At 43.0% G+C, this 10,378-nt stretch overlaps 1 pseudogene; it reads left to right on the top strand.

Moving 5' to 3' along the window:
* Positions 1 to 10,033: 10,033 nt before the first annotated feature.
* LOC126102343 (5S ribosomal RNA) lies at positions 10,034 to 10,151 on the top strand (annotated as a pseudogene).
* The last annotated feature ends 227 nt before the right edge of the window (positions 10,152 to 10,378 follow it).

Genomic DNA, 10,378 nt, shown 5'->3' with positions numbered 1-10,378 from the left:
CTGCGTCTCAATGGGAGACAATAACGGGGTTTCGAAAAAATGACCCTTTAGTTGGGCAGTGTATTTACGCTTGTACAATGTGTCATGGTCAAGTTGCTCAGCAGTGATATTGTGGCCACACCCTACGGGGTTCTTTCCCTTCGTTATAAGTATCTTGCAGTTATCCACATTCAAAGAGATGGCCCGTTCATTACAGCAAGTCTTCCTGCAGCTCTTTTGGTTGTCTAATGACAGTTCTGATCCGTGCGCAATAGTCTTATAGTGTTGCTAATATTTATACCTGTGGAATCTAGTGAAGCATAATTTACTAACAATGCGTCAGCGTGTAGAAAGTAATACGCCGAGAAGCGAAGCTTAGCCTCGAACACAGTTTACTGTATCAAATTCGTATTTTTCAGCAATTCGAATATAGTGACATATGAGCTAGAGCTGGCAAAATTCTGGTATCAATATTTTGATTTTTCGATAACTTGCCTACTGGTATCCATTTTAACGAAATATCAGGTGTAAAATCGACATTTCCGATATATCGGATTTTTGAACATGACTGTGAACCTGATGTAGCATCAAATGTGACTCATACGACCAGAATGTACGTTTCCATTGTTCCACGGTCCAATATTCATGATCCCGTGCCCAGTAGAATCGTAAATGACGGTGTCGTGTGGTCAGTTGGGTTCAAATGGTTCAAATGGCTCTGAGCACTATGGGACTTAACATCTGTGGTCATCAGTCCCCTAGATCATAGAACTACTTAAACCTAACTAACCTAAGGACATCACACACATCCATTCCCGAGGCAGAATTCGAACCTGCGACCGTAGCAGTCGCGCGGTTCCGGACTGAGCGCCTAGAACCGCTAGACCACCGCGGCCGGCGGTCAGTTTGGGAATATGTATAGGTCGTCTGCTGTGGATAGCCATGTTTAACTACGTGCGCTGCACGGTATGCTCCGAAAGTGTTGTGACTGCATCCGCAGATCTGCCATAGTTGCCCGAGTATATTGGTTAACAACGTGGGCAGTCCTTCGAACTTCACGTTCTGTGGTAGGCCGCGTACATCCAACAGCTTGTGACCTACCCTTGTCTCCACCGTCTTGCAACCATAGACGCTCACGACAGAAGCAAGCGACCCGCTGACCAGTTTTACCATTTCCGTCATACTCGTTCTCCGGGGCAGGGCCGAACAGTCTAATCTTTGTGAAAGTCGTGTGTGTCAGTGGGTTTCCCCGTGTGAGGCGTGCCTCGTCGCTAGAATGACCCCCTATTCGGCGCTGCTCCGCTTACATATTTACTGAGCTGTGGACAAAGATTAAGTTTTGCCTTGACAATCATCATGCATTACAGAGTTGTTAATATTGTCTCTCTGCGCTTGGTGAGCGTAATTATTGCACGGTACAAACATGATATATAGTCACATTTACTAAGCGAGATGGCGCAGTGGTTACCACACTGGACTCGTATTCGGGAGGACAACGGTTCAAACCCGCGTCCGGCCATCCTGATTTAGGTTTTCCGTGATTTCTCTAAATCGCTGCAGGCAAATGCCTGGGTGATTCCTTTGAAAGGGCACGGCCGACTTCCTTCCCCGTCCTCTCTAATCCGATGATACCGATGACCTCGCTGTCTGGTCTCCTCCCCCACAACAACCCAACCCAACCCTCTAGTCACTGTTGCGTATCCCTCCATATAAAAGAAGAGTCCTGATTGCTTCACTGACTCATCATCACCTAGACCAAATTTCTAAGGATAGAAACTTCAAATTTGGAGATGCTGTTGCTCTTATACTGCAACCAACGTTTAAGAAGGGATTTTTCGAAAGTCTTTTAAAGGAGTGAAATATGGGAGGAGAGATTTTTTTGAAAATATTTTGCTACTAAGGCAGTTTTGAAACTAAAAATACGAAAATTTGTATTTAGTATCTCGGTCGGTTCAAATGGTTCAAATGGCTCTGAGCACTATGGGACTTAACTTCTGAGGTCATCAGTCCCCTAGAGCTTAGAACTACTTAAACCTAACTAACCTAAAGACATCACACACATCCATGCCCGAAGGAGGATTCGAACCTGCGACCGTAGCGCTCGCGCGGTTCCACACTGAAGCGCCTACAACCGTTCCGCCACTTCGGCCAGCTATCTCGGTCGGAAATAGAACAATTGTATTTCAGAATTTTTTGGAATTCAGCCCCTAAGTGGGTAGAACAGTGGATGATTTTTCGAATAACTCATTATTAAAGAACTTCCAAAGCATTTTTAAAGCTGCATCTATGAAAACTGGTATCTCCCTTCTCGACTGAAAATGAAAAAAGAAGTGTTCAGTGTTTTTGGAAATTTAACCCCTAGAGGCGTAAAATTGGGAATGGAAAGTCTTTCATTATGAAAGCATTTATAAAGCTACATCTACGAATGTTTCTCGGTTAGAAATTTAAAAAAGTACATGCTTTAGTGTTTCTGAAAAATTCAACCCGTAAGACGGTGAGACAGGAGATGAAAATTTTTATGAAAATATTTCGTTATAGTAAAACATTTGAAAGCTAAATCTATCAAAATTAGTACTTTACTTCTCGGTTAGAAATAGAGAGATATGTGTTATGCGACGAAAGTTTGTATGGAAATAATACCACAAGAACTCAAAAGGTAGGATTAACAATAACCTCCTACTGCGGCTGCCAGAAACGCTTTTTGGTCAGAAGAATATGCGAAAAAACCATGCTTCTATGGTCACAATTAGCGAGAAACGTTTAGAAGGTGACGCAATTTGTGAACTAAACTAAACCAGAGGAAGCAATTTACTGATCACCACCACCATGACAGATCGGCTTTGTCAGAATTGCATAAAAAAGTAACGGCAGTTTAATACATTAATTTTTTTTACAGGGCGTATACATGTTTATAAAATTATTTTTGTTGTGATGACTACGCAAATGCGAGCGAAGCAGCAGGCGCTAAGGTAGTCAATAATTAATACAAAGAGAAATTGTGACCAGCTGCGCGGAATTGGGCACTCGGATCCGTCCACACAAACCCTGAGGTCGTCGGCCTGTTAATTGGCCGGTCTTGTGTACATCGCTGGCTCGCGCAGCCAGATGCTGACGCTGAATAAACGGACAAATGGCAGCCGGCGATTTGTCAGCGCCGGCCGTGGCGCCCCTGTGTTGCTGTTCGCTCACTTGGCGGAAATATGCGGCCGCGCTCGCTGCGGCGCGTGACCTGTCGCCGTAAGTCGGCGGAGCGCGCATTCCTCGCGGCGAGGTGTGAAAGATAAGTGTACCTGCGTATCTCGCCAGAGCACGCTATCTGCGGCGGACACAACACTTCCGATCTACGCCAGAAAGCAACTACTGAAGGTAGCAACAGTTACGGGGCTATGTCGGTCTGCGAATTTACAGAGTTGTCTGCGGGACCCGGCGGGTGGTACGGTGAGCCGAGATGGGCCAGATGTACACCAATATTCTTGTTAACGATTTTCTTTTCAACAATATTCGTTAGCATTTTATTAGTCTTAAACGTGTACCGTAGATCGGCGGAAGCGGGAACTACAGTGATGTGCAAGTAAGAATACTGATTGTCACAACTCCTCTCGTCAGCATTGCCGAAAACGAGATGGCGCGGGCTGGTTGTAACAGGCCGGCATTTTAAGTGGGTGTGTATACCCCACGCACACATCGCGAATATTCGTCCCACACATCTTGTGTGCCACACTCAGAAGATATCACACGATCGTAAGTACCTTGATAGCACTCGACTTTAACAGGAATCACTACAAGTTTCGCAGGCTGTTTGGCTGTTGGCGAAGGTTATTTAAACAAATGAAATTATATGATCCCAGAGACCTTTCCAAGTCTCAAACATCTATGATGTAAATATGTAGACACAAGTGACAAACGAAAACTTGTACCGAGGACTGGATTTGAATCCGTGTCTCCTAATCACTAGCCAGATATGTTGACCACTACGCCACCCTGGCACACTGGCTTTGCGCAACTGAATGGACACCTCATTCCTCAGCCCAAATTCCCTTTCCTCAAACAATTTTGACCTCAAACAATTTTGCAGAGGCTCACCAATTGTATCGGAATAGCACTTCAGTATCGAATGAAACGGGGGAACCTGCCTGAAACCAAGGCACAGGTGCCTTAAGAATATGAAACTGTATGGCTCCAGTGACCTTTCTAAGTCTTAAACATCTACCATGTATATATACAGACTGTAAAGTGAGCAGGAGACTCAAGTTGGAATCCTGACCTTGGTACAAATTTTCATTCATGGCTTCCGTGTACATATATACGTATATACATCATAATTGTTTAAACCCTTTTTAGTGATACCACGATACTCCCAACGTATCACATGAACTACTTCTGTGGGATGTGTACCACTGGTAATTTCGAAAACCAAAAACATACTATTCAAACAAAACCAAACACACCCTTACACTATGATATGCAAACAAACGTACAACACACAACGCACTTAGTCACCTATGTACAGATGCAAAAGTACTATGATGAAGTTCCCAATGTTCCCAATGTTGCGGGAACAGCTCAGCATACCTTCGCTGTGCCCCTCACCCATTGAATTCTGTGAACCCGTATACCGGGTGCAAATCGGTCAACACCTTTCCAAGGCATCCCAGATATGCTCAATAATGTTCATGTCTGTGGAGATTAGTGGCCTGCGGAAGTGTTTAAACTCGAAAGAGTGTTCCTGGACCCACTCTGTAGCAATTCTGACAGCGACGGCATTGTCCTGCTGGAATTGTGCAAGTCCGTCGGAATGCACAATGGACAGGAATGGACGCAGGTGAACAGATAGGATGCTTACCTACGTGTCACCTGTCAAAGTCGTATCTAGAAGTATCACTCCAACTGCACACGTCGCACACCATTACAGAGTCTCCGCTGCTGACATGCAGGGTCCATGGGTTCATGAGGTTGTCTCCACACCCGTACACGTCCCTCCAGTTGGTACAATTTGAACGAGACTCCCCCGATCAGGCAACATGTTTGCAGTCATCAACAGTCCAATGTGATGTTGACGGGCCTAGTTCAAAAATGTTCAAATGTGTGTGAAATCTTATGGGACTTATCTGCTAAGGTCATCAGTCCCTAAGCTTACACACTACTTAACCTAAATTATCCTAAGGACAAACACACACACCCATGCCCGAGGGAGGACTCGAACCTCCGCCGGGACCAGCCGACGAGCCTAGTCATCAAGGGTGCACGAGTGGGCCCTCGGCTCCGAAATACCATATCGATGATGTTTCGTTGAATAGTTCGCACGCTGACACTTGTTGAAGGCCCAACATTGAAATCTGCAGCAGTTCTCTTGAGTCACGTTCTTGCAGGGTGTTATTCCGACCGCAGCGATGTCTGAGATTTTATGTTTGCCGGATTCCTGATCTTCGCGGTACGCTCGTGAAATGACAGTACGGGAAAATTCCCTGTTCATCGTTACCTCGGAGATGCAGTATCCCATCGCTCTTGCGCTGACTATAAAACCACGTTGAAACTCACTTAAGTCTTGATAACATGCTATTGTAGCAACAGTAACCGATCTAACAACTGCGCCAGACACTTGTTGTCTAATATAGGCATTGCGAACAGCAGTGCCATATTCTGTCTGTTGACATACCTCTGTATTTCAATAAGCATGTCTGTACCGGTTTCTTTGGTGCTTCAGTGTATATATAGACCAAAGGTCCCCAAGCTTTTACACTGGTGGAATACGTTGTGAATCCTGATGCTTTGATGGAACATCTTGTTTATTTTGATTGGTAACATTTGTTATTGAGGAAAACTTTTATTCAGTGACTGCTTCAATTAAATCGTAACGAACAGCACAGAAATTATAATAAAATGTTTAAAAAACTAATTAGTTTCCTCAAAATGTCGAAAAAACACGCCATGATATTACCAGATTTTCCCGGAGCACTTATTCACTTCCCGCGAAGCACCAGTGCTCAGCGGAACACAGTTTAGGAAACACTAGTCTGGACTGCGTTACTCAGTCGGCTTGACTATACAGACTAATGTGAAATCTCTTTCAGTATATTACAGGCTTTACAGTTGTTGTCGAGGTATTTTAAACGAAAAGTAGCTGGGTAACTAACTGTATCAATCATAATAATATTGTTACTCTGTAACGAGCCACCGAAGACCACGGTTATACCATAATACTCACATTATATCTCTGACCAAACTCCCAAATTTTATCGGTGCATTTCGGATTCATCGTGTATAATATGACAGAATACAACAGAGTGGTAGCATGCAAAATAGATTAAGCTTTAACGTTTCAGTGTCGGAGACAACAGAGATTAATAGCAGCATTTATTTTCTGTCTATGACCCTGAATGTGTTCGCAGGTATGGTAAGTATAATATTTACTCATTTACATCTACATCTACGTCTACATGACCACTCTGCAATTCACAATTAAGTACCTGGCAGAGGGTTCATCGAACTTCCTTCAGATAGTTTCTCTATCGTTCCACTCTCGAAAAGCGTTTAGGAAACATGGTCAGTTAAATCTTTCAGTATGAGCTCTGATTACTCTTATTTTATTGTGATTATCGTTTCTTCCTACGTAAGTTGGCGTCAATAAAATATTTTCGCGGTCGAAGGAGAAAGTTGGTGACGGAAATTTTGTGAAAAGACCTCGCCGCAACGAATAACGCCTTATCATATCCGTGACATTATTTGGTGGTAATACAAAACGCCGTGCCTTTCTTTGGACGTTTTCGATTTCCGTTAGTCCTATCTGGTAAGGGTGCCATACCACACAGCAATACCCTAACAGAGAAACGACAACCGTAGTGCAGCCAGCCTCTTCAGTTGGCCTGTTGCATCTTCCAAGCGTTCTGTCAGTAAAACTATGTGTTTGGTTTTCCTTCCCCACAACATCATCTATGTGATTGACTCAATTTAAGTTCTTTGTACTTCCTTGGCATTTAGTTGAACTGTCAGCCTTTAAATTTGTTTCATTTTGTGACTGAGATTTGACGCAGGCAGAGAAATTTATTTGTCATTATGAAGACCAACGGACTCTTAACAGTAGTACCATGTGATACCCCGGATTTTACCACATTCCAGCCATAGGACAATTTTGGCCGATATAGCGCTCTTTCTGTTGCGCCCACTGGAAGCATAAATCTGCGGTAGAGGTATCCGATTAAGCTTGTAATTCATTGTTGTCCAACGGTACCCAAATCCACACATGTTATATTATATCTATGTGTCTGTGTATGTATGTAAGTTCCACATCTCCTAAAAAATTGGACCAATTTCAACCTAACTTAGTGAACATATCATTTACCGTCTGGAAATCACCACTGTCGGGTAAGAAACACTTAACTGTCAATGTTGTGGGCGTGGAAGTGAAAAATCAGTATAGTGCACCACACGCGAAATATATATTTCAGAATGAGAGCACTTAGAGACATATAACAAACTTTAACATAATTTATAAACTTTACGAAACTTTCCTCGTAGACGACCCTCACAAAATGAAGAGAAGAAAAACGTCTATCGCTTACTACCCTTTCACTGTTCATGCAGTAAAAGTGCCGCATCAAGCAAAACGTTTTAATTTCTTCCGGCTTACGATACTCGAATCCTACCGTGTACCATTTTACCAAGTATTTCAGAAACATCTGAACCAACATGTAAATCACCTAAGGAGGTATATATGAAGTTCCACTTACGTTATTTATAGTGCAAACACATACACTTATTTCACTTGTGTACACTTCAAACACACTTGACTTTTCACATATCCATCTCCTTTGATATCCTTGCTTTTTATGTGTGACTTTGCAACATCCACAGTGCAACAACTTCGAATGCAGCTGATTGCTGTAGCTATTTCTAGGTAAGATTCCAATTACTTATTACGGTTTTTTGTAATCAGCGTGATTTGCGTTATGAAGATTTTCATATTTTTCATACTTCGCAATGATCACTGTGGTGGTACCCACGCAAAAAAATATACTTCGTCATTTTACAAAACTTAAATGAACTAAATCAGGCGAAGCGACACGTATATGATGGCGAACTGTGATCGAAGTTTGGACCTCGCTCTGACTTTTGTCCAAGATCTTTGCTAAACGCTCCCCTACTACACTGTCAAATATTTGACCAACGGGCTTTGATAGATATTTATCGCTGGCCACGTACGCTACATTACTAACGTCGTACTGGCCTGCACTTGTCGTTCGCCACGAGTTGAAGAGATGTGACGTTATAAACACTGAGATGCATGAAAAGCTGCCGCATTAGCAAGACGTTTATATTTATTAGTTCGTTACTACTAACTCTATTCACAACAATTTTCACAGACAGTATCGACATCTGCGGCTGAATGTACGTACCAAAATAAATCACTGTACCACTCACCGTTCAGGAGATGTGACGTTAAAAACTGGAATGAATGAAAAACTGCCACATCAAGCATGATGTTTTAATTTCTTACTTGTTTAGTACTAACTCTATTCGCAGCACATTTCGCAGAGAGTATCCACGTAAGTCACTGAATGTAACTACATAAATGTAGCATTGTATGAGGCATAACTCAGGAGATGTGAAAGGAATTACTGAAATGCGTGAAAAGTTCTGTCACCAAATATGACGATTTCAATTACTACTTCTATACTTCTAACTCTGTTCACAACGCTGTTTGGCGGACAACAGCCATATAGACCACGGAATGTACCGCAAAATTATTTCATTGTACAGCTCATAGTTTAGAAGATGTGACGTTATAAACATTGATCTGCGTGAAAATGAAACTACAAGGCGAAATTCGATGCAGATACAGGTGAAATATGTGTACAAGAACGTGTAAAATACAAGGAACATTTCATAAATAATGCACATCATTTTTTCTTACACGTTCATTTTTTTCAATATTTCTTTACAGTCCTTCAGTATAGCCTCCTTGCTTCTCTAAGACTGAATCCCAATCCCTCGCAGACTCTATTATTCCATCCAGGACATCGGTTCATGTGCGAAATGGCTCGGGTTACGGTGGTAGAAAGCTCTTCCAGAGAAAGATAAAGACGTCCACGCATAGGTTTTTTCACCTTCGGAATCCAGTCGAAATCTCGTGGATTCATGTCCGGGCAAAAGGGAGGATGCGGAAACACTTCCTATATGTACTTGCGCAGCTTTTGTACTACAACATTGCCGATATGCGGCGGGCTTTGTCGAGGAGAATGAGGAACTGAGGTCGGGATTTATGCATTTTCCTGAACAGGTTTTGCACGAAGTTACGACAATACATCGCTGTGACATTTGTTCCACGTGGGTCCTTCTCTGTCACGATGATTCCTTGGTGATCACATGCAAAAATTATTATTTGCTCTCCATTCATTGGACTGTGATTTCAATTCCGGTTCAGTCTCTAATACAGGTTTCATTAATAGCGATGATTCGACCAAGAATCTATGACCTTCACGAACGGATCGTTGTTTGAGCAGGTTTGCAATGTCCAGGTGTTTCTGCTTCTCTCTAGCAGTCAAAAAACAAGGGACACATATCGCAGAAATTTTTCTCTTCTTCAAATCATTTGTCAGACTAGGGAATACTGATGTCTGGCGAATTCTCGTGGCTTCAGAGAGTTTCTAACAAGCCGCACTGCGATATTCTTCAAGGGCATCTACCTCAAACTTACCACTTCGTTCATCTGTTGATGTCTTTGGCCTTCCAGGTCTTGGATTACCGTCTATTCTCATACGACCGCCACAAAAACGATTAACCCAACGTGAAAGTGTACTATGGTCTACTGTAAACTCACTACAAGCTTCACTTAATTTGGATTTCTGTCGAGTTTTTGTCGCGTAAAGTTTCGATCTTGACGTAAGATTTGTGGTCATCGACAGTCACAGTATACGAGACCCCTGCAGGGTCCAATTTCTACCTTTCTAATATTTCATATTAGAATACACAGCAAGAAAACTAAAACACGTGCTTCATCCTCAAGCTCCCAACTACTCTGACGTAATTTTAATTGCTGTTGTATAAAACAATCAACGGCAACGGCCTTGCCACAGTGGATACACCGGTTCCCGTCAGATCGCCGAAGTTAAGCGCTGTTGGGCGTGACCGGCACTTGGATGGGTGACCATCCGGGCCGCCATGCACTGTAGCTATTTTTCGGGGTGCACTCAGCCTCGTGATGCCAACTGAGGAGCTACTCGGCCGAATAGTAGCGGCTTCGGTCAAAGAAAACCATCATAACGACTGGGAGAGCGGCTTGCTGACCACACGCCCCTCCTATCCGCATCCTCAGCTGAGGATGACACGGCAGTCGGATGGTCCCGATGGGCCACTTGTGGCCTGAAGACGGAGTACCAAAACAATCATCAGTAATACTAAC

This window comes from Schistocerca cancellata, chromosome 9 (genome assembly GCF_023864275.1).
Source record: "Schistocerca cancellata isolate TAMUIC-IGC-003103 chromosome 9, iqSchCanc2.1, whole genome shotgun sequence".
Classification (NCBI taxonomy): domain Eukaryota; kingdom Metazoa; phylum Arthropoda; class Insecta; order Orthoptera; family Acrididae; genus Schistocerca; species Schistocerca cancellata.
The sequence above is the reverse complement of the archived record's forward strand: the minus strand, read 5'-3'. Positions and strand labels throughout refer to the sequence as shown.